The sequence below is a fragment of the Carassius gibelio genome, chromosome A25, assembly GCF_023724105.1.
Source record: "Carassius gibelio isolate Cgi1373 ecotype wild population from Czech Republic chromosome A25, carGib1.2-hapl.c, whole genome shotgun sequence".
Taxonomy (NCBI): domain Eukaryota; kingdom Metazoa; phylum Chordata; class Actinopteri; order Cypriniformes; family Cyprinidae; genus Carassius; species Carassius gibelio.
The window spans coordinates 13,070,569-13,094,033 of NC_068395.1; the positions used below are offsets into that span (position 1 = coordinate 13,070,569).

General features: G+C 37.4%; 1 protein-coding gene across 1 annotated transcript in view; it reads left to right on the top strand.

Moving 5' to 3' along the window:
- The first annotated feature begins 3,703 nt into the window (after positions 1–3,703).
- The window catches only part of LOC127947249 (uncharacterized), a 70,321-nt gene continuing 50,559 nt past the window's right edge, over positions 3,704–23,465 (top strand). The window contains exon 1 of the mRNA XM_052544241.1: positions 3,704–3,761. The gene's annotated coding sequence lies outside the window, so the exon portion shown is untranslated. The remainder of the gene's footprint in view (positions 3,762–23,465) is intronic.

The following is a 23,465-nucleotide window of genomic DNA, read 5'->3' on the forward strand; positions in this document are numbered from 1 at the left end:
TGAGTTAAATGTAACAGCCTTTTTATCTCTGTAAGCATTTCCCAAAAGTGTATTTACCCATGTGGCAATGATGTGCTAAATTCCAATTTATTTTTATTTTTTTATCATTAACCAGACCCTCAGATTACTCATAAAGTGTCTATAAACACTTATTTAACTGGTTTTGTGCATTGCTAAACGAATGTACATGATCAAAATATTTAAAGATTAAAATTTTTAAACAAAACACTGAGTCATGGTAGAACTGCTGACTCTTCATTTATTGTAATCCCATCCCTCTTATCATCGGTCCTCCTCCAAGATCCCAATGGGAGCGTGTGACCAAGAGAAAACAGAGCTCTTCTGGCAGTGAGTGCTTAGGCACATATGGAGCTTATTGCACACCAGTCACTGCTGCCACGATCCCACCATTGCATCTCTCACTTGCTTGACCTCGAACACACATGTTCCAGGAAGCTGAGTGTACCTCTGGATGATCACTCGCTGGCCTTGCTCCTCTGGACTTACTCTCCTTTTCATTAGCTTTACAGTTGTAGTTTAGCTGACACGTTTATCCAAAGCAACATACAATACACCTATTGTTCCCATAAAGAACCTGAAGTTACAGCCTGAAGTAAGTGTTTTGCTCGAGTACACAGTGATCTTTTGAGTCTACAAGACCAACATTTCCTTTTGAAGAAACATGCAGTTATGTGATAAGGAGTGATGACCATTCTTCCCTGCAGTGTCCTGAAGTGTTGGTAGCTGCTGGTTCTGACTGGGGCTGTTGGTTTGCATACTGTTTTGTTTTTGACTTTGTCTGTGTACCTGTCGCTTGGTTTTCTGGACTAATTGCATTTTCTGGAACTAATCGTTAGCCAGACATGGATTTTACATATTGCCAAAGGACCCTGCTCACATTATCTGCTTGCCATCTAGCATCCACAGTTGCACAGTAAGTCTCCATTCACTAATATCCTATTGCAAATGTGTCCATCTGTTTATCTCCAGCTATAGATGTCACTTTTAATGCTCTCAGTAGACAGCCTCCTATTATAATCATCTTCATTCTGCCCTATTATTACTCACTGTGAAATAACTCTGAGTCATGACAACTTTTGCAGGAAATCTGGTCCCATAATTAATCTAAGATCAGCAGACTCATCCAGACCCCTGTTCATGTTGTATTAGGCTCTGAATAGTTTAAACACTCCTTTCCTCAGTATTTTACAAATAAAATTAATTATATATTTTTTCCACTTTTATGCCAAAAGGTCTTTCACATTCAACCCCTTCCCAAATGCTCTGAATAGTTTCTGTCTGGAAGTTATCTGTTATTACTTTTTACTTGATAAATTGTATTCTTCCTTTTGCGACAGCTCCACTAAAATTTATTTCCCAAACATGTCTTAGATCCGTTTGATTTCAGTAATTATTGACCAATTCATGATATTTCCCACCTGGTCATACTCCCTTAAAATTTTTTGGCTTCTTATATACATTTCCTTCATTTCAGTAATCACCGTTTCTAGCCAAATGTGCAATACTGAGATGGCTGTCCTCTGAGTTGTCAATGATCTCCTCTGTGTATTCTGGCACCCCTAGTTGTATAATGCTTTATAATCACCTCACTTTTTGACTAATCAGTGGGAAAGAGACTCAAAATACTTGATTTTGCTCTTACAGATGAGTGTCATACATCATTCAAAACTGTCTGCATTCGAAAAGTGTCTGCTTTTATTTTTATCAACAAAATGATGTGCTTTTGTAAAATAAAGAAAAAAAAAAGGTGCACTTTCTGTCATCTCTGTCACCGTGAACTTCTTTCTGAAACACCACAAAAAAATTCACCAAAATGCAACAAATACTACATGGTCATTGTCACTTTTTCGCATTCGACCTTTCCAACACAAAACATGTTTTAAAAAGTTAAACTCCGTATAAGGTCAATTCTTGTTTCTAAACACATTCTAAATGTTAGAAATGCATTGCTAAAACATTGCTAAAAAGACTGTGAACTATGTAGTACTGTTTTGCACCATTTTAGTGTTTAGAATATTTTGGGTGGGGCTAAAATCATGACTCGATGATGCAGTGGTGCCTCTGAGCAAGACCCCTCCCCTTGCACTAAGAGGTGTGTTCGACTTCAAGCAGCGCCGCGCTGACCAATACCGTGTGACATCAACGTACAGTGAGAGCTATAGTGAGCAGAATTTGCTTTTGAATCGCTCTCATGCTACTTTATGTCACACACCGATCGTTCTGCATGGTACTGCTTCAAGTCCAACACAGCTAATAACAACAGTGCATTAGCATCAGTGGTTGACATGCTCAATCACAAGATACTGTCATTACCGTTAGTAACTACAGCCGAGTTTGCTAGCTAGCTTTGCCTTCGTCACATAAATGCAAAATACCCGGTTGCTATAATTTGCAAAACAGCTCAGTCTCCTTATTGAAACTAAGCTGCTAGAGGAAGCATCCATTCAGGGTGACAGTTAAGAGAGAACTTTCCCATGAGTGGGCATGGGTTCAACACAGACAGCAGACACTCCCCCAGTGTTTGTGAGCAGTTGTTAATAACACATTTTTATGTGGTGTGACAGACTTCAGTGAATGAGTGAGCAGGATGTACTCAAAAGTCCTGTGAAAAAAATGTTCTGGATGTTTTGTGGCCTTATTTTAGTGACTTTATTTTTTTTTTTCACTAACCACACATAAATGTTTTCTCCAAAAACACAAATTTGTACATACATGCTGATACATACTATTGCATCCCAGTTTGCTGAATAAGGTGTAATCAGACTTTAGCCTTTAATATGTTTATAAGAAACTGAATAAAGCAAAAATGTCTGGTCGTGTCAAAACATTTCCATGGTCCAAAAACACCCTCAGACCCCAGAGGCTTAAAAATTCTTCGTATTGAAATATGCCACCAAATATGAAATATGTTCTAGCTGACTTGAATACTTGAGGGTTTGTTGAAAGAACAGAAGAATTCTTGGAAATATCAGTTAAAATGGATTCATGGTTCTCAATATCTATGGTTCATGGTTCTCCAATCCAGTTTGCTGTGTCCCAATCCCACATTAAATGTGATGATAATCCGCAGAGAAACTAAAGAAAGGAAAGGAAGATGAACATCAGTGATAAAGACAGAGCGATTTTGCCCTGGACAAGCTAATGCGAATCTGTCATCCGTTTTTGTGAAAAGAAAAGGAAAAAAGAAAGAGGCTTTCAGGAACTTCTCCTTATAGAGATTCATCACCTCCTTTAAAAAGTGTCCAGCAGGTGTGTTTCCCTTTTCCAGCTGCTGAGAGAGACAGAAATAGAAAGTGTGTACAGGAGTGGAGAGTGAAGACTAGACACAGAAGAACTCTGCAGAGGAAAGCTGTTGATAGACTGAGAGGTGGTAGCACCAGATGTTCTGAGTATTTGTAGGAAAAAAATAAATAAAATTGATGGAAATTTTAGCAAAGATAGAATTGAATAACCCAAACCACCCCCCACAAAAAGAGAAAAAAGAAAAAAAAGGTTTCTCAAGCTTGGGACAGTCCTGCCAGCTTCACTTATCATTCTGGGCTGGGCTAAGTTCCCTCTCTCTTCAGTAGTTCTCTTCTCTCTTTCGCCCTCTCCTTGCATTTGAGTGTAATGAGAGCCATGCGGTGAGTTGTGGATGAGCGACGTCAGTTTGTAAGAGTGAGAGGAGCGGGACGGGACGGGACGGGACGGGACGGGAACACACACACTGAGCTGCTGGGAGTTTCAGTGCTGCTCGCAAGGTGAGGGTCCGATCTATCCACTTGATGCTTCTGTGCATGAATTATTGTGGACACGGCTGCTGTACTTAATCACATTAAACACACACAGCTGACAATTGTGTCTGATGATGTTTTTACTAGATTTTTCTGTGAAGTTAGCACTTGTATTCATCCATAATTCACTGTCATTATAGGGGGTCACATTTATCATTAGAGAGAAGTGTAATAAATAATGTGTGTGCGAGTACTGTTATTTGTGTAAGTTTCCTTAAGTCTGCATAGTGCAAGTATAATATATATATGTGTGTGTGTGTGTGTGTGTGTGTGTGTGTGTGTGTGTGTGTGTGTATATATATATATAAACTTTGTATCCTATCCTTACAAGTGTTTCTATTGGAGTATAAATAATTTTATGATGTATTTTTAACTGTCATATTTAGTTTAAATATTTACACTTAGTTTTAATCTCTCTCTCTCTCTCTCTCTCTCTTTCTCTCTCTCTCTGTCTAAACACACACACACACACACACACACATATACATTATATATATACATTATATATATATATATATATATATATATATATATATATATATATATATATATATATATATATATATATATATATAGTCACTATACATAGTCACAAAAATAGTCATATAGATAGATAGATAGATAGATAGATAGATAGATAGATAGATAGATAGATAGATAGATAGATAGATAGATAGTCACTCTAATGTAATGTTATGTAAATTACATACAAATGTAAATTGACAGAATGAGTCTATACAAGCTTTGAGGTGTTATTATTCAGGATATACTCATGATCTATATCATACTGGCTCTGCAGCTGTAAACTAGTCAGGGGCCAGAGTTCCTGTACATGACACTGTTATTAATAGATTTACTGTCCCTCGGTTGCTCATAAAGGAAGTCTCCGTGCTAATTCACGCTGGGAGGTCACTCACAGAGGTCAGGCCAGGTCCTAGAATCTCAGATATTTGACACTGGCAACCTGCATCCACCCCTCCCATCTTTTTTCTCCGTTCTCCCCTGTGGCACTTTCCATGGATGCGTGCTCAGTCCTGTCATTGAACGCTAGTACGGATTTTTCAGGAAAGTAAACAGTTGGCAGTGCCAGGTTAAAACCATACCCACGTGTTTGTTATATTTATTTTGGGAGAAGGCTTCTGTTTACCAGCTTTTATTAGATTTTTACCAGGAGCCTTTTGTTTGTGTATATCTGGGCTTCTCTGTTAGTTTCTCTGCGTGAGTTATGGGGAATATTCTTGATTTAATATTTCAGAGATTTTATAACTTCCTCCTTTCAACGCCCAGCCTTAAAAAAAAAAAAAAAAAAAATGAAAAATTAGGGGGATGTATATTTCTGTTAGATTTATTATAGTTTCTGTTATTGCAGTATATTTTCTCATGCAGGCAGTTTTTTCATCAAACCAGATGGTGCATATTGAAACCCCCTGCAAAATACACATGCATATTGTGCAGCAGAATTAGTACAGTAGTCTACAATTACATCTCTTGCTGTAAATCCTTAATTGTGTAAATAGAAGCTAAGATTGCTGAAATTTATGAGTATTAAATTTACAGCATCAAGACCACCAATTCTCAAACCATCTTGACTAATTTAGATCACATCCTTAATTATGTATTTTCCTTTTGGCCTGCAATGACACATTTTTCCAAATTCAAATCTCTTTGGATTTAGGACAGCATATGTGCCTTGTCAGTAATAGTTATGCATATGTAAACAGATTTTTATAAACAAATTCTCTAAGCCATGTCAAGTGACCAAATAGGCTTCAAATAAAGGGGGGAAAAGGCATAACTAAACAAATCCACATGGAGAAGTGTCTTGGAGCACATACTATAATAATGTCTGTGATATGGGATAACAGTTGGAAGTGTCAAATAAGAGGCAGAAGTTACTAAGTGATCAAGTTTGCTTGAGGATGAATGCAGTGAGGATGGACGTAATGGGATATTGCTAGTATCATGTGCCGATTGTTTTGCTACTACATGGAAAGAGTGTTTATAGACAATAAACAGTTTGAACAAATGTGAAAAGAAAGAATGAAAAAATGAATTAGGAATTGAGGGTCAGGAATGAAGAGGTTGAGATTGTGGCCACCAGATGGCCCTTATATAGCACATGGAATAAAATCTGTGTCCAGACAATCCTGTTTCCTTATGAAATCTCTCACCTCAGCTCTCATCCCTCTCTCTCTCTCTCTCTCTCTCTCTCCCAGCTGTCCAGGTCTGTGCCAATATTTTCCCTGTGTAGTTCTCATTACTCTAATAACGGCTCTGGACTGAACTCATCACAGCGTGTCACCTGCCCTCTCAGATTTTGCTTGTTTCCTTTCTGTCTTCACTGCTGTCCCTTTAAACGCTCTCTCTCTTTTCAAAAAACACACAATGATGTAACACTGAAATTAGACCAGCAGACTCCCAGAATCCTTAGCTGCACAAGTTGGTAGTGCCTGTATTAAGAATGAAAGTTTGCATAATGTAATATATCGTAGGTTATTGGGATTTTTTTTTTATTTATTTATTTTTTTTTTCAATGCCCTTGCATTGCTATGTGATTGTTAGGGATTACTGGCCCAAGTTAAAAGAACAAAAACAATATTTACAGTATGCTCTAGATACGTCTTATATATATATATATATATATATATATATATATATATATATATATATATATATATATATATATATATATATATATATATATATATACTTTTTTTTTTTTTACTTAAGCTAATAACCCCTAACAATGGCATAATAATGCACTAACCACTAAGAAAACCTTAGCAACTGCATAGCAATGCCCTGGCATTGTGGTGACAAACGAACAATTTTGATTTCTTTCGTAGAACACAAAAGGAGATATTTTGTTGGTTGTTCAGGCTGCTCTTTTCCATTCAACTAACACAAACTGTCCTTCACTGTGTAGCTCCAAAAAACAGCATGAACTATCATTAAAAATCAACACCAGTTCTAAAAATATATGACTTGTGCAATATTTCAAATGTTTAAACCATACAGTACATGTGGATGAAAAATGAAAAAAAAAAAAAAAAGTTTATTTCACTGGTTTGCGCTCTATCTGCCATGTGCCTTGTGCTGCTATACCTATTTGTATATTTGTATAGTTGTACTTGATATTTTATTATCTGTATTTAATGTTGTACTATTAATGTTATCTGTATGCACCGGGGTCTGAGAGTAACGCATTTTTAATTCTCTGTATGTATGCACTGTGCATGTGGAAGAACTTGACAATAAAGCAGACTTGACTTGACTTGTATAGCTACTTGTGATGAAATTTTATGCTATTTGCATAAATCCTGCCATTTATTCTAGTTCTTAAAATCTCAACCTCTTAGATGTAACTCAAAACTTTCAAATGTGTCGCAATCAAACACAAGACCCGTCAACAAGTGTTTAATCTGGCACAATGTGTCTCGAGGGGGCGAGGTTTCCATCAGCACAACCAAGCATCGGCAAAACCAAGCTATTATGCAAATATTAGTGTCAAGCAAATGGCTGATAGCCCGTCCACATGATGTCAGAACATGTAGTTAAAATAGATGTTTCGGTTCTACCAAAATAAATGAGGTGTTTGGCATGCAGAGACTGTGCTCTTCAAACGTCTTTCATCATCTGTTGTAGGCCGTCCCCTTAAAGGTAACACATGGTGCTTCCACCACATTTGGCTCTAGTGTACAGATTTGTATTTGTTTTGTTTTTTAACTAGGAATATGTATTTATTTTCTTTTTTGCCGTCTTCTTTTTTTGTGCATTTCTGAACTCTTTGGCTTTTGAAAAGCGCTGTCTGCTCTGTCGTGTGTTATGGAAAATTGGGGTAATACATAATAATAAATTAGCATTGGCCAATAAACTTTAATTCTGCCTTCAGGACTGAGTAATTCCAATGCACCCTATCACGGAAAGAAAGCGTTTTCGGAGAGATTTCATCACTAGTTTGGGGTCATCTGAAGTTGATTGCTTGACTCAATACAGTTGGGACGCTTCATGAGCTTCTAGCCACTGATTATTTGCGTCTCTTTTTTCCTAAATGACAAGCACTGCAATTAGACTAATGGATCGTTCCGAACCCAATTGAGTAATTTCAAGGGGATCTGAAAGAGTAATCAGGTGCGCAGATTGTGAGGGTGCACCAACAACCAAACATCATAAACCCCTTCAATTGTACGCAGACAAGTTTTCCATGTCAATTAACACACAGCTGATGTCAAGAGTTCAGCGTTTGTCCACAGCTTTTTTGGGAAACAAAGCCTTATAAATAACAAAGAGCAATACTGGCAAGGCTTTCATATAATTTTTAATATGGTAAATGCCATTTTATATGCTTTCTTTGCCGCAGTCCTCTTAAACTATCTCAAAGCAGACAGTCTGTGAGAGCTCTTTTAAGTGGTTCAGTTGTATGGACTATATGCAGACTTTATTTTTGGATGATGTTAGTTTTGAAGTTCACCAGTAAGCACATGCACACTCAGTTGGAGCCTGTCTCCGGTAAGTCTAGATTTATTGTTTTAACAGAGCTGAATTATACTCCCATTTTTAGTTCAGTCTTCAAGTATTGTCTAAGTGTGTTCACCAAAATGTCTTTGTCAGTTGTGTCTGGTCTGTTGTAGTTTCCTGTTGGTTTCATGAGCTGTTGTTAGAATCATACAGCATATAATGTTTCATCATACCCAACCTGAATCCTGAATGCTGTACGACATAGTATAGACTAGAATAGGATGTGTGCATAAGAATGCCACAATTTACACAAAATTTGTAAATTACAAAAAGTTGTTGTTAATGTTAATTTGAGAATGCACGTACAGAACAACGCATCCAGTGTGTGATAATGTCAACAGGCACTAGTACAGCCCCCCCTGGGTGCTAATGGCCCTCTGGTAAGGCGTTTTGTTTTCTTAGGGGTTTTTGTAGACCTACTTGTAATAATATTAAAGTAGAATACACAGATATCATTAAGATACTTGTGTTTCTTAAAGGGACTGTTCACCCAAAAATCTTCTTATCACCTTGTTTCTTCAGTAGAACACAAACCAAGATTTTTAACTCAAACTGTTGCAGTCTATCAATCTTATAATGTAAGTGGATGAGAATCACGGCTTTGGGAGTCCAAAAACATTCACAAAGAAGACCATATTAAACACTGCGGCTCATGATGATACATCGATGTGTAGATGTGACACAAAATGATCGGTCTGTGCAAGAAACTGAACGATATTTATAGAGTTTTGTTTTTTTAACCTCTGATTCACGCAATGTCCAAACTGTTTGTCATGAGCGTGTTCTTCTCAACAGCAGCCTGATGCTGACACTTCTTCTTCTTGCTTTACGGCGATCACAGACTTTTAAGTACATTACCGCCACCTATCTCTAAAATGGACCATTGAAACTCTGTCTACAATCTTAATTAGGAGTGTTCATGGTCCATTTGAGAGATAGGTGGCTGTAATGCACTTATAAGTCTGCAATCTGCCATAAAGCAAGACAACATGTCAGGCACCTGCTGTCGAGAAGAACGTTTTCGGACATTGTGATGAAAATCAGAGGTAAAAAAACTATATAAACAATGTTCAGTTTCTTGTACAGACCGACAGTTTTGTGTCTTAACACATTAATGTATCGTTACAAGCCGTAATGTTTAATTTGGTTTTTGTTTGTGTATTTTTGTTGTTGTTGTTTTTATGTTTTAGCCGTGGTTCCCATTCACTTCCATTATAAGACTGACAGATTGCGACGGTTTAGGTACAGGAAACCTACATCTTGGATGCCCTGGTGGTAAGCAGATAAATATTACATTTTCATTTATGGATGAAGTATCCCTTTAATAAAGCAGTAATAGATGTCATAAAATCATAAGACATTTGTAAATTAAATAATTGAATACATGCAGATTTATTCGTTAACATGTCATATTTTTTTTCAATTGTTTTATAAACATTTAAATACACGGAGCTCTGTGAGATTATTTTTTTTTGATCTATCGGCCCAAATGATTTGAAAAACATTTCAGATATCGCCAGAAATCTAATATTTTGCACCCCTAATGTTAAGTATACAAACTAACATGTAGCCACAGCCTTTGGTCCTTATTACAAGGCAGAACAATTATATGCATACATTGTTTGCAAAACCCTTCTTTAGAATTAATTGTCATACAAATGTTCATTTATGTAAAAATGGTTTTTATGAACTTTACGCCAATATTTATTCTGTTCGTGGAAGTATGTCTCCATAATAGAGCACTTTAAAGCTTAAATACTTGAACAATTTTAGTAACAATTAACAACAACAACAAAATTTAACGCCAAAACAAGTGCATCCTTGTTGAACTTGGTATGCAAACAACATTTTTGTGTCTCTTTCATGCAGCACAAGCAGAAAAATTTTCTGTCAATCATTCTGTCAATCATTGTTAAATAAATAGTTCAATTCAATGCGTCAGTTTAGACAAGAACGTTGTATGAGTGATTTTGCACATTCATTCTGGTCGTGTTTGGTAAATGATGCCCTGGAACTCTATTTGGTTCCATGTTGCTTGGAGATACATGTTTGCATGCAGGTTTGTTGGTCACGTCTGCCTGATAAAGGAAGTGTTTAATCGCCTTTTTGCGCCGTTCGCTCCAGGGAAAGGGGGATAAACATAAAGCTCATGTCTGGCTTGTCTATACACTCAGACTGTAGTCTATACAAGAGAAGAAGAGGATGTTGGGGGTTTTGTGATTGCAACAGTTGTTGCTTGCTGTAGGCACTTGACTTTACAGCATCAAGCCTCGTCCGGCCCCCCTCCTGTATCAATTGTATGTTTATTATGATAGCAGTAAAAGTATACGAGCCCCGCCCTGCTCTGAGGGGAACGAGAGGAAGGAGAAAGAAGGAGAGAGAGAGCTGCTAGATTGGCTCCAGACGTTACCCTCAACCAAATGAGTTGCCCTCCTGCCAAGATCATAAGGCGTAGCAGAGGGAATGTGAAAAATCACAAATTCAGTTACCATAACACACACATTTATACAATGTGTAGGCCCAAATGCAAAATGCTTTTTGTATTTGAGCAGTTATAACTGAGAAATCACAGACCTCTCTGAGAAATAATGTCAAACTGGTGCCTTTTTTGTTTTGAAATCGTGAAGTTGTTGAAGAAATATCCCAGTGTTTTATCAACCCAGTGTGTATGCAGTGTATATGTGGTGTGCTGTTAATTACTCCCAGTAGGGGCGACAGGTTTACAGTAAAAATACTCATAATGAAAGCTTAGGAGAGAAATGTGTCAAAAATCGAAATGTGTCAAAAATCTAAATTTGTTACGCTCTTTCATGAAGGTTGAATCGAAGGCCATAGTGAGGGTGTTTTTGCCCACTTCACGGGACAGCCATTGGCCCTTTTCTGTGCTGCCGTATTACTGCACATTACATCGTACATTTCGGTTGCAAATTATATATATATAAAGATAATTCTGGAATGAAAAATCTGGAACTACTAGCCAGACTTCAAAACGAAAAATAAAATAAAACCTTTTTTTTTTTGAGGTTGTAAGCCAAAGTATTTCAAAGTAATTCCGATTATTTAGAATGAAACCTCTAACCCTGAATATGAGCAATAATAATAATGATGCTTGACTTAGCAAGTACCGCTAATAACACAGCCAGAATGATTAATGACTCACTTTTAGAGGCATTAAACTGAACAGTTAATCTGGGTTTCATCCAGAGCTCTGAAATGGTCATCCAAACACTTTTATTCATACACTCTCACTATCAGGCGTAATAAGTGTATACTTGCCCTTAAGTTGTCATCAAGGTCCATTTCTCTCATTTTAAAACCATTTGAACAGAAAAGGCAAAACACATTTCCGGTCTGTTGATAGCATCCAATTCAGAATTGAGCAAATCAGATTTAAAATACAATCAAACAAGCTATCAGCTTAAACAGTCTTAGTTTAAATGCAGGGGTCTCGTCATAAAGACCACCATTGTGAGGTAACATGACAATGAATGGGAATATTTAATTTAATCTATTTTTAAGTCCCATCCACTGTTATGTAAGTTCCAGTTAAAATACTATTATGATTTCTTTTTCTTTTTAAAGTCCCATCTTTCAAAGATGTTATTGAAATGCGAGATTAGTAGGGAGCTTTTGAGCTTTCAGTATTTTCCTGTTCAGTAAGATAGGAGATGTACTGCCTGAAGTCATTTTGGTATTATACAATAACTTCCCTGATACTTTTTCTACGAGGAGAGAAAATGTAAATGGCTCATGGTTCTGGGATGTGCTTTCCATGTGCGCTCATGAGTAACTTTGTGTTTTCTTTTCTGAATTCAGTCCAGATTGAATCTGCACACATCTAAACATGTCAAGGATCTTTCAGGTTTAGACTAATAGAATACTGCACTGTGATCATGTGACTTTAACTCTGATTGACAGACAGCTTCACTTGGCTGAGTGAGGTCGTCATGGAGAACGGCTAATGTAATGCTTTCCAGCCTGTATATACCACTCTTGTTTCCAGTTCGGTCTGACCTGAGTGACTGTCTGTAATCCTGCGATGCTTGGTGCGCAGATGGAGAGATTGAGCTTTTTGTCGGTCTTATGTGTGTATGTGTTTGAGAGTTCTTGGTCGTGAGTTTAAATAAAAGTGTGTATTTGCTTTTTAAGTAATAGCCTGGGTTTCTTCTTTAATGAAAGTACTTTTTCTCCCTGGCTATTTTATTACCTTGCACTTGAAATATGTAACCAAGCTCTCATTATTTTTGCAGTTCTTATTGGTGCCTCTAGATGCATTAAAATGATCTTGACCTTTAGGGCTTTAAGGAAAAAAAAAATCTTATTTTGATTTAAAATGCTGGGCTGCACAATTTGGTAAAAATTTTGTGATTATCAATATGACTAAAATAATATTATACTAGTCATTTTATTTTTTACTATAACTATTATTATTACTAAATAAAAACATTAAACAAAATGAGAAATATTAGTATTTTAGTAAAAATTAAACTAATAGAAAATGTAAGGGCTGAACAATCTGGTGTGTGTGTGTGGGGGGGGGGGGGGGGGGGGGGGTTGTAAGACTGCACAATTTGCCGAAAAAAAAAAAAATAGTAATGGTAGTTGTTGTTATTATTATTATTATTATTATTATTATTATTAAAACATTAAACTAAATACAGTTTTTACCATTTTAATATTTTATGATCAAATAAAGTATAAAAAAAAATAAAAAAAATATAATAATAATAATAATAATAATAATAATAATAATAATAATAATAATAATAATAATAATAAACTGTGAAATTGCAATAGTAATGTTTTGGGCTTTATTAATTTGTTCATTTTCAGGCATTAAGCCATTAAGTGTGTTGTTGTTGTTTTAGAAATGGACAGACTAATAAAGGGAATGTAAATGTTTTGGTCCGTTTTATACTGTGTGTGTGTGTGTGTGCACATATGTGCATGTGTGCGTGCTGGACGTCTTTGCCTCTAGGTCGCCGTGTCTAATGGGAAAAGAGCTGCGCTAAATTGGAATCAGAAGGCGCTCTGGATGCGTCTGGGTGGGTCTGTCCGTCTCCAGCCCTTAGACTCACTGTAAAGATAACAGATATTTAAGTTACCGTAAGCACTGCAGCCTGAACAGCCAGATTTGCATGACCACAAACGGCTCGTCTCACTTTGTGTCGTTAAACATGTCAAACGCGCTCACGACCAATTGCGGGATACATGCGCAAGAAGGAAACATTTCAGACAGTCGCCGTCAAATTCACGCAGTGTTCTGCAGATCAGAGATCGGTTTGGATGTTTGTTTGAAATGGGCGAGCAAACGGGAAACTGATGCAGGATCGGTGAGAAATTCAGTTCTGGGAGGCGCTGAGACGCTGACTGAAAGGTTACAGAGTGTGTGGCGTGGTTGGATGAGCCACAGGAGAGTGAGGAGGTGACAGGGATTGTTCAGAGAGTTCACTGAGGGTAGTGCTGAATGAAGATGGCTTTCATAGACAAAAGCAGGGTTGAGTGATGAGTTTGCTGGATCAAGTGTGTGTGTGTGTGTTGATACTGTAGCTGAGTGACATGTTTGGTTGGGGGAGGTGGTGAACTGTTGGATTAGAACCAGTCATTTGGCAAAAGAGAGACCATGTGAGAAAGAGAGGAGAAAAGAAGATGATCACGATGCCCCCATCTGTTTGCCATATGCACACCCCTGCAGCAGCTCCATAAATCTCAGATGCGCTCAACAATGCAAGGTCACATTCCACTGGTGTAAACGTGCGAGGGTTCCTCACCACAAATGTGCTTTACACGTTTGTACTCCCAGCACTGAAAAATCACTAATTAGATTGTGACTGAAGTTGTCTGCTTACAGTTTTCTCCAGAGAAAAAAACTCAAGTAATCACGCATATGCCTCTAGTTTTTCGCTCATGTTTACCAATATACACATAAAAATATTCTTGCGTGATGTTGGACAGGGGTCTGCGCCTTGTGGCTCGGGACCCACTGCTGCTGGGGCACAGTGAAAACTCAAGTTGTGGGGTTCACAAGTTGAGCTTGTGAAGAAGCTTGAATAGGGACCGGATCTCTCTAGATCTTAGACTGCGAGCTTGAGTGATCGGCGGGATCTGGATGTTCTCTCTATTAAGTCTTCAGATCTCCTGGATAGGCGACAGCATAACCAGTGGCTTTCAGGAGATATACGCATCCAACTAAACCAGATCGGAGACAGGAACAGAAAATTAGTGGGCTGGCTCAATATCACTTTTTCAGAACCGATCCTGATCCAATACCAGAAATTCTGAGAATCTGCCAATACCGATCCTTTACCAACGGAAGTTTTTTTTTTTTCCAATACCTCAATGTGTTGACCTGATCATCACTCTTTTGTGTATTAAACAAAACCTACCACAGACAACTTCATTATCAGCTAAGTATGGTGACCCATACTCATAATTCATGCATCACACACCCAGAGCAGTGGGCATCATTTATGCTGCGGCGCCCCGGGAACAGTTGGGGGTTTGGTGCCTTGCTCAAGGGCACCTAAGTCATGGTATTGCTTGCCCAAGATTTGAACCCACAACCCTATGGTTGGGAGTCATACTCTCTAACCACTAGGCCATGACTTCCCAGAGTTATAACATGAAAGGCTCCTATAGGGAGTGGCATAAAGTGCTTATGCGCATCCTGTGTGCAGAATGATGCGCTTGAGGCAACATGGAGTAACATCGTGCAGCGTTCCACATAGAAAAGTTCAAAGTTCAAAGGGAAGAGATACTGACGCATAGTGTATTATATCTGTCCGATAGTTTATTGAGCCTTTTCTTAAAACAGTTTTAAATTTCAGTTACCATGCGCATGGAGGACAACTCGTAGTGCTCTCTACTCCAGTGTAGTGTTCTCTAACAGACACCTAGCATGAGGTAACATGCTTTAGAGACGGCACTAAACACCTGAAAGATAAAGTCAGTTTATGCAAAACCACTTATCTATACCTACAGATCAAGAAAATTTAATAATCTTGATAATCTTGTATAGTGCTTTCTATTTGTTAGTTCTGTATGTTGTTTCAGGGTTAGCATCATCTGAGGTCCTCTGAGGGTCAGCATCATCTCTTCTCAAGTGTTCTGGATCCAGACTGGACCTTGTCTAAATCCTAGTTACCATGGGCAAAACAGAGAAACAAAAAGAGACATAATTAGCGTAGCTGCTGTTCCAACAAAGTAAAATTTATTTGTTTAACCCAAGCTAAAGAATAATAGTGTGCATTTGATCAGATACAACTGCAGTCACAAATTATGAGATGCATTATTTAAATGCTTGGTGAAAGAGATGTGTTTTTAATCTAGATTTAAACAGAGAGAGTGTGTCTGAATACCTCTAGGCATCCCGCTAACGATGTCATGAACTGCATGGTTCAATGAGTTTGATGTTGCTTTAGACATGCTTCAGACACCGTTCATGCTGATTTCATTCCCCAAAGTGTCCCCTAGGGGACACAGTGTCTCATTCCATCTCAGGGAACCATAGTTATACGCTTAATTTGGCATTATTTTTTGCCATTTTAGAAATTCTTAGTGTTATAGGTCCTACACCATTCATACTTTTTTGTCTTTGTTTTTTTTTTTTTAACTAAAGTTCATTTACATTTTTCTTAAGAGCTAGAAATTTTTTTTTAAAAACACAAAACTTCAAAAGATTCTGCAAAGACCTCAAGTTCTAAAACGATTTTGGTTCAAATTATTTTTTTTAAAGCTCCCCCAACAATCTCCAGAAACCATTTTGAAGGTGTATCCCATAACACCCTGCTGCTCTGCCACACTGTACACAGCTGAAGCAGCCCACCTATCAGTCCCCTCCCCCACACGACCCCGGGGTCACAGAGGTCATCACCCTTTCCTCCAGCGAGAGTGTGCGGATGATTTGAGTTTTCCTGTAGCGCACTGATGGCTGCTGGCAGTCCTCCCGAAAATACTTCTGTTTTGACAATGCCATAATAATGCCAGCTGTTGTGTTTCTCTCTCTATCTTGCTCTCGGTGATCAGGAGCCTCTGTTGACAGCTCAGATGTTCCTGCCAGTACTGACACTCTCTCCGCTGCCACATGTTTACACACATATCCAGCCATAATGACAGCGTGCCAGCAGATTCCTGTGAGCATGTGCGCACATATGCAGCCATGCATTGAGCGTCTGCTGCCGTACAGGCCACAAATCAAACCTGAGCTTTGTTCTGCAATGGTTTCCTATTACCTTCGTATTGTAGATCGCTATCAGTAAAACTTCACCATGAAAAGCTGATATCTATATCTTAAGACAGATCTCTGTTGGTGATTGTAATCAGTTAATTTATCAGTGCTTACAAGAGAGCAAATAATGGTTTTCAAATACCTTTTCTTATAGTTTATGCAGAGACAATTATGAATAGAGCATAAGAGTTTGGGACAGGACTGTCTGTTTGTCAATGGAAGTTGGGGGGAATGTTGGAAGAAATATTTTGAAAACTTTCTCATTGGACATGTTAGACCCATCATTGGAGTCATTTGTCCTGAACTCAACTCTCACTTTCGATGTCAACTTTTGAAACACCTGAATGCATCAGTGATTTGATTCTTTTTGAAATGCTCTACTGGTTAGTACAAAACCATGTTTAAATAAACTCAAAACCGTTATTAATGGCTGAATTAATTGCATGCATTCATAGCTCAAGTAAATTTGGGTTTGATTTCCAGTGAGATCAAGCAATGATTATGCAGTTTAAACAAGGATTATGTGAAAGCTAATCTGAGTCAACAGCACAGATCTTTACCTGATTCTTCATTCTTGCCAATGATGTTGCCTTTATCTCCTAACAGATCTGATTGATTACAGCTCTTGTCTAGCACCTTTGAAGAAATTCTAAAAGCTTTACACACTTTGATTGTCTCCACGTTAAAGCAGGTATTCATTCATAGTAGGAATTCTAAGAAACATTTGCCATAGTCACATAACATTAACAGCCATATGACATAGTCACATGACATGAACAGTTCAGGTGATTGGCTCAAAACTTCAGATGGTAAAAAATGGAAGATCTCAAATATTATATGCGCCAACCGAGAAATTGCCATTGAGGTTTAACTTTAAAATGATTAATACCCCAAAACTGCAAGTTAAATGACATGCAGAGGTTTTCTCTCTGGACTCTGTAGTTCGGTTAGGCAACGTCTATTGAATATTTAACTGAAATGAACTATAAAACAAAGTTTTGTTTGCAGTAACAGAGCTGAACTGAAAGTCTGTGACACGACAAATCACATTTTCCAACTCTAAATATTTTCAAATGATTTCGATCGCTTATGAATGTTTAAGTCAGAAACCAAATTGTTGTTTTGGCAGACGGTGAGTTACAAATGAATAGATGGTTGAACAAGTTTGCGGGCCATCTGTAAAATTTTATCTACAGTATGACAGGCCTCTGGAAATTTAGCATGAACAAATGCTTTATTGTTTTCAAACCTCTGGTGATCTAAGCCTGAGTGGACAAATGTAACATCATCTAGGTCACATCTAATGAATGAATCAGCACGAACATTACAGCCATCTTTAGAAGATGTTTTTAGAAGTCTAATGCTTAATATGTCTCTCCAATGGACTGAAAAATGGGAACATCTCTCCATGCAATTTTGGGGTATGTGCATTGGAAAAATTACAGCTTTACCACCAAAGAGACTGGGGAAAAAACCTGAGGCCTCAAATTTTGTTAGATGGTTAATTAGATATACTGTCTTCAAGATGTGGGGCCATATATTCCAGACTTTGGTTTGATTTCATGGAAATAATGATCAATTGAAATAATTTTGGTGAAAAAGGGAAAGAAAAGTATATAATAACATGGTTACCAGAGCTGATTCACCTCTAATTTTGTGGTGCCATTTAAAAGACAAAGTTCTGTTGGTTGCAGTAAGAGTTGCGGGTGAGCAACGAGAGACCCAAATCTGACGTCACAGCCATGCTATGGGGTCCGCAAGCAAAGGACAGATCCAGAAAAAATATGCTACGAGTTGATGGAGCACCAGTGAATATGCGAGTGGCAATAGGAAAATTCTTGTTATATTCGTTTATCATAGGCAGATGGATGGACAGCTCAGGGTCTGGCCTGAAACCGTGCTGATGAGGCAGAAGAAAAAATGCTCTCGCTAGTTAGCTCAACATGGCAGATCTTGCACTGCAGACATTACAAAACGTGTTTTTTGAGGGCTATTTGATGTGGGAAATAGAGTGATTTTGGCAAAAAAAAAACTACATTTTTAAAGAGGCAAATCACTCAAAACAATGACACAATTCTGTCATTATTTCCTCACCCTCATGTCGTTCCAAACCCGACTGCTGTTATTTTTTGCTGTTGAAAACAAAGACAAATTTTTTGCACAAAACAAACGGGATTAGGGGACTATTCAAAACCGCTAGGCCAAGGCTCCGTTGAGCTAATATGCTCAAAAATGATTCATGTGGCATATTCTGCCTCTGTTGTGCTTTCAATACCTCATCAGATTTATTCGACACACAGTCTGAGAGAACGTCACATGCTGTATCAGTCAGGATGGATCGTGTCAGGCTAAGCGGTGGATTCAATTATTAGTTCAGTTTAGCCAACTGATTCTCAACACTGCTCGCATTCATGCTTTCATTATGGGCCAGTGTAAGAGAAACAACAACAAATACGAGTTTCTGAACTACAGCAATACCATCTGCCTCTAAATTCAACAGTAAACAAGTAAACCACAAGTTGCAAAGTGAGGATAACTAACCCTCATGTTCTGATGCACTTCATTTACCTTATGTTTGAGGAACCGGTGACACCAGTGCTAAATGTTATAATAATTACTACTACTAATATTAACAAGCACAGGCTTTGATTTTAATAATGCATTAATAAATGCTGAAATTAACATTAAGTAAGATTAATAAATCCTGTAGAAGTACTGTTCATTCTTAGTTCAAGTTAACTAATGTTAACTAATTAACCTTATTGTAAAGTGTAACCAATGATTCTTTTGAGACAACTCAAATGATTCAATGAATCTGTTGTTCAAAAATGATTCAATGCTTTTATGTCTTTTACCTTTTACCTGCTGGCAGATAATGAATGTGCATTTTCAGTTAGGCTGTCTTAAGCAACAAGTGTTTTTGTTGCAAAATATTTTTTCAGAAGATTGTAGGGAAAGACATCCATTGTGGCCATTCTTGGTTTTTCAAGGATTTTTTAATATTGTTCATATCGTCATCGGAAATTATATTGCACTGGCCGAAATTGAGAAATATATTGTCATATAAATTTTGGCCAGCCATAGTTTGGAGCAACTTTGTTGGGTTATTACATTGAATAAATATAGAAATGGACTTTGTTTGGTGAACTATCCAAGGGCATTGGAGTCTCCAATCAGAACATGTTAGTAGTGCAGATAATGGGTTCCTTATGTGATAACCGCACAAGGACGAATTGCATAGTGATAAGGTGTAAAACATTATTGCGTTTAAGCAGCTTAACGTTGATGTCAACTGTCAACCGAAAATTTCAGCATAATCACCGTTAGAGTATTTTGAAGAGATCTGTAATGGTGGTGAAGAGGATGTGTTGTGTAACCTTCAAAAAGACCAGTGTTCATTTCTCTTCTTTCTCTCTTAGTCACAATCTTTCTCCACCCTTTCATCCTGAGCCAAAGAAATTCTTTGGACATGTAAGATGAAGGGGGAGAAGAGGAAAAAAGCAGGGAAGAGGGGATAAAAAAAGGGGGAATGGTTTCTACAGGAATATGGCTTGTATTAATCTAGAAATATTGCTTTACCTCATCTGAACCAAATTATTGAGTTGAACTCTGTGTCCTTTAAGGACAGGCAGACAGCCGCATTCGGCCCATCTGCGCAAGGATGTGCCGGTCCACTGAAACTGTCGCCAGAGAGAGTGGAAAACCTGCAGCACTGCTTTGGGATGTTCTAGAATTATTCCCCCTTGGGAAAGGATCAAAGTCAAAGAAGATAATGTTTTTGTTGTTGTCATTTCACGTGGCCTTAAGGGTATTGTGACTTGGGCATTTTCCAGATGATTTCAGAAAGTTCTTAACAAGTAAACCATATCTGCCATCACTCTTCCTGTTGTCCCGCTTGAGGCGTAATAATAACCCAATTAAATGAGTGCATTGTTGTTATGATCAAACTAAGCAATTACGCAAGATGTCAGTTATTTATTATGACATCTCAAAATGCGGTTGGGGGAATTACACAAACAAATAAAAAATCCCAAATTCATCCATTCATTCATTCATTCATTCATTCATTCATTCATTCATTCATTCATTCACATTTAAATATTTAATAATAATAATAATAATTAAATGCATTTTTTTTTTATTAAACTACCATGAATTAAATGCAGAACTACAAAGACTGCATTACATTATAAATGTGTACTGAATTTAATAATTGCATTAAGTAATGAGAATCAGAGGGGAAATTACGATTATCTGATTAATTACAACAAATTAAATAAATAAATAAATAAATAAACAGGCCAAATGTTTAAGTAATAGATATCACCATACTTTACCCAGCTGGTTAATCCCTCTACATCAAGACAATTGTCTTACATTGCATTACAAGTTTTCTAAAATGTTATGTTTAAATATGGCATTATCTACAGTAAGTGCTAGTGAAACATAGATTTCTTGCTCTGTACATGAGAAAAAAACTCATTTTGAGAAAACGGCCTTTAAAGATGTGCATTGTAATTGAAATCTGCTGACTTGGATAAAGAGCAATAAAATAAACCCTTAAATGTCTATTTTGAATGTTATCTTTGCACAAGTCTGAAAGGCTTCTGATAGTTATGAAAGGAAAATGGGCCAAAATCTTAATTCACCAGTGCTTGAAAAAATAAATAAATAAATAAAGATTTTGCCTGTAGCGCCTTAAAATAGCTTCATTTTCTTAAAAAAATATATTTGTATAAATTCTTTGGTTATTTAATTCAGAAGTGAATTATGACTCTTGACAGTTTTCGTGAGATTCACCCAGTTATTAAATTCTTCTCTAAACAGTGCTTCCAATTTCAGATTTATAAGCTGTTCCACAAACTGTGTAATGGAGAATAATATAAAGGCTTGACAGGGAAGCTGTGTAATTTAAGGTGTTCTTTAAGGCCTTTCTTAATCTATAGGAAGTTAAAGACCTTTTTGTCTTTCGCAAATATGAGGTGTTGTGTTCACACATGCTACGAAAGAGATATGAGACTTGAACTGACCTTTACTTTGCCTCCAATGCCCGTGAGAAATGAATAGTTATCTTTTGAAATGAAGGCTTGACTTATGATGATAACTCAAGGGCATGTTTGATGAATTTAACAGACGTGTTGCCCCCTGGGATAAACAAGATTGTGTCTCCATTTAGGACAATTTAGGAAGAACACGAGCAGTTTTATGCACAAACTGGCATTATTTGTACGTCTCTTGTTCCCATTCAAAGGACAGGGCACTATATATACACTCCGATGCCTTCCCAGGCTCCTCTGGGCTTTGGCAGGGCAGCCGCCACATGGGCCTTTGGCCAATGACATTGCCTCCGTCCTCTTCAGAAAGTATTTTTAAGGTCAATTACAGGGTGCAGTGACTTCAGATGCCGGATTGCAACTTAAAGGTCTCATATTAAAGGTTTATGTGGATGAGGAGGTAAAGCTGCCGGCAGTAACCCACAGACCATTGTTACCACATACCCACACACAGACCTACTGGAGGCGGTGTGTGTGAGTTCATACACATCCTGTATGATTCTGGGAGACAGATGAAGATTGGGAGTTCACATCTTTATGGGCTACATAGATTTTGGGAGACATGACGCCTGTTTGATGATGTCACAATAAATCAACAGGTGTGATATCATAGTAAATTCATAGATAATATCGACCACACTTGGGGCAAGTTCACTGAAAATGTGTATGTTTTCTGATGGGCTCTAGTAAATCCAAGAAGCCTAGAAACCGATTCAATGGTTAACACACTTTTGGCCTGTTTGCTCCCAAATCCCTTTCTCTTTGCATTTTTCGGCCACACACACATATGCAGTTTACAGAGCTAAGATTAGCAGCTGTTTACAAGCCCAAAATAAGAACCAAACTATTTAAAATGGTCATGAAATCTCAAGTAGTAATACAGTTATACTGATGACGCAGCCCATACTACATGAAACGAGACGGAGTTTAAAAATGCATCGCTGGTCATATTCATTGTTAGTAAAAAGAAGAATGTTTGGATGTGTTTTGTACCTGTGCATGCCCAAACAGGTTCCCATCTTGCCAATGCAATAATGTTGCAGACCAATAATCGCCTGTATGAAAAATGCAGTTCACCTAGTAAGGTGAAAAATTTAAATTGTCCTAATTTACTGGTCACAAAATGATGTGTAAATTGTCTGGTAATCACCAGTTGCCCTTTGAAAGGTCACAGCACAGCAGCAAAAATGTTCAACTTTGATTATTGTGTTCTGCATGCAGTGCATCTCTGTTGAAACCGCTGTACCTTGATGCTGTTTTGGAAATTGAGCACATAAAATGCCTTTAGAATTGCATTAATTAATTAGATCCAGCTTTCTATACATATCAGTTTTTATTTGCATATGAAAGGGGAAAAGAGTGACTTTGTGGGGCCTGTGTTGTGTATATATAATGCATTAGAAAAGTTCAAAATTAGGCTTTTATAACTTTCAGTCCACTTATATTAGCATTGAGGTCTGTATGCTTTATTGTTCTCTTAAAAAGTGACAAAAATTTATTTTACGAGATATATGTATTTAAAATGAAACGTCATCATGCACTCCTGGGGGTGTCCAAATTGTCAACCAATCAAACTCTCTAGAATGAGAATGTCCCTGATAGGACAGACTGATGATTAGCAATAGCAATTAGCAAATCACGGTTGAATGTAAAATGAATTCTAATCTCCAATGTTGCAGTCATGAAAAGATTAATATTATAACAGACTGCAATGGATTTTCATGTTTTTATGAACACCTTTTAATGCTTTTAGGCTTTGCAGAAATTGTTCAGAATCTCTCTTATTTGAGTCACGCTTGAGCTAAATTTTTCCAATAATGTGATGGAATTGCTGGTAGTGAAAAGAGTGGGTCTGTCTCCTCTCAGCATTAT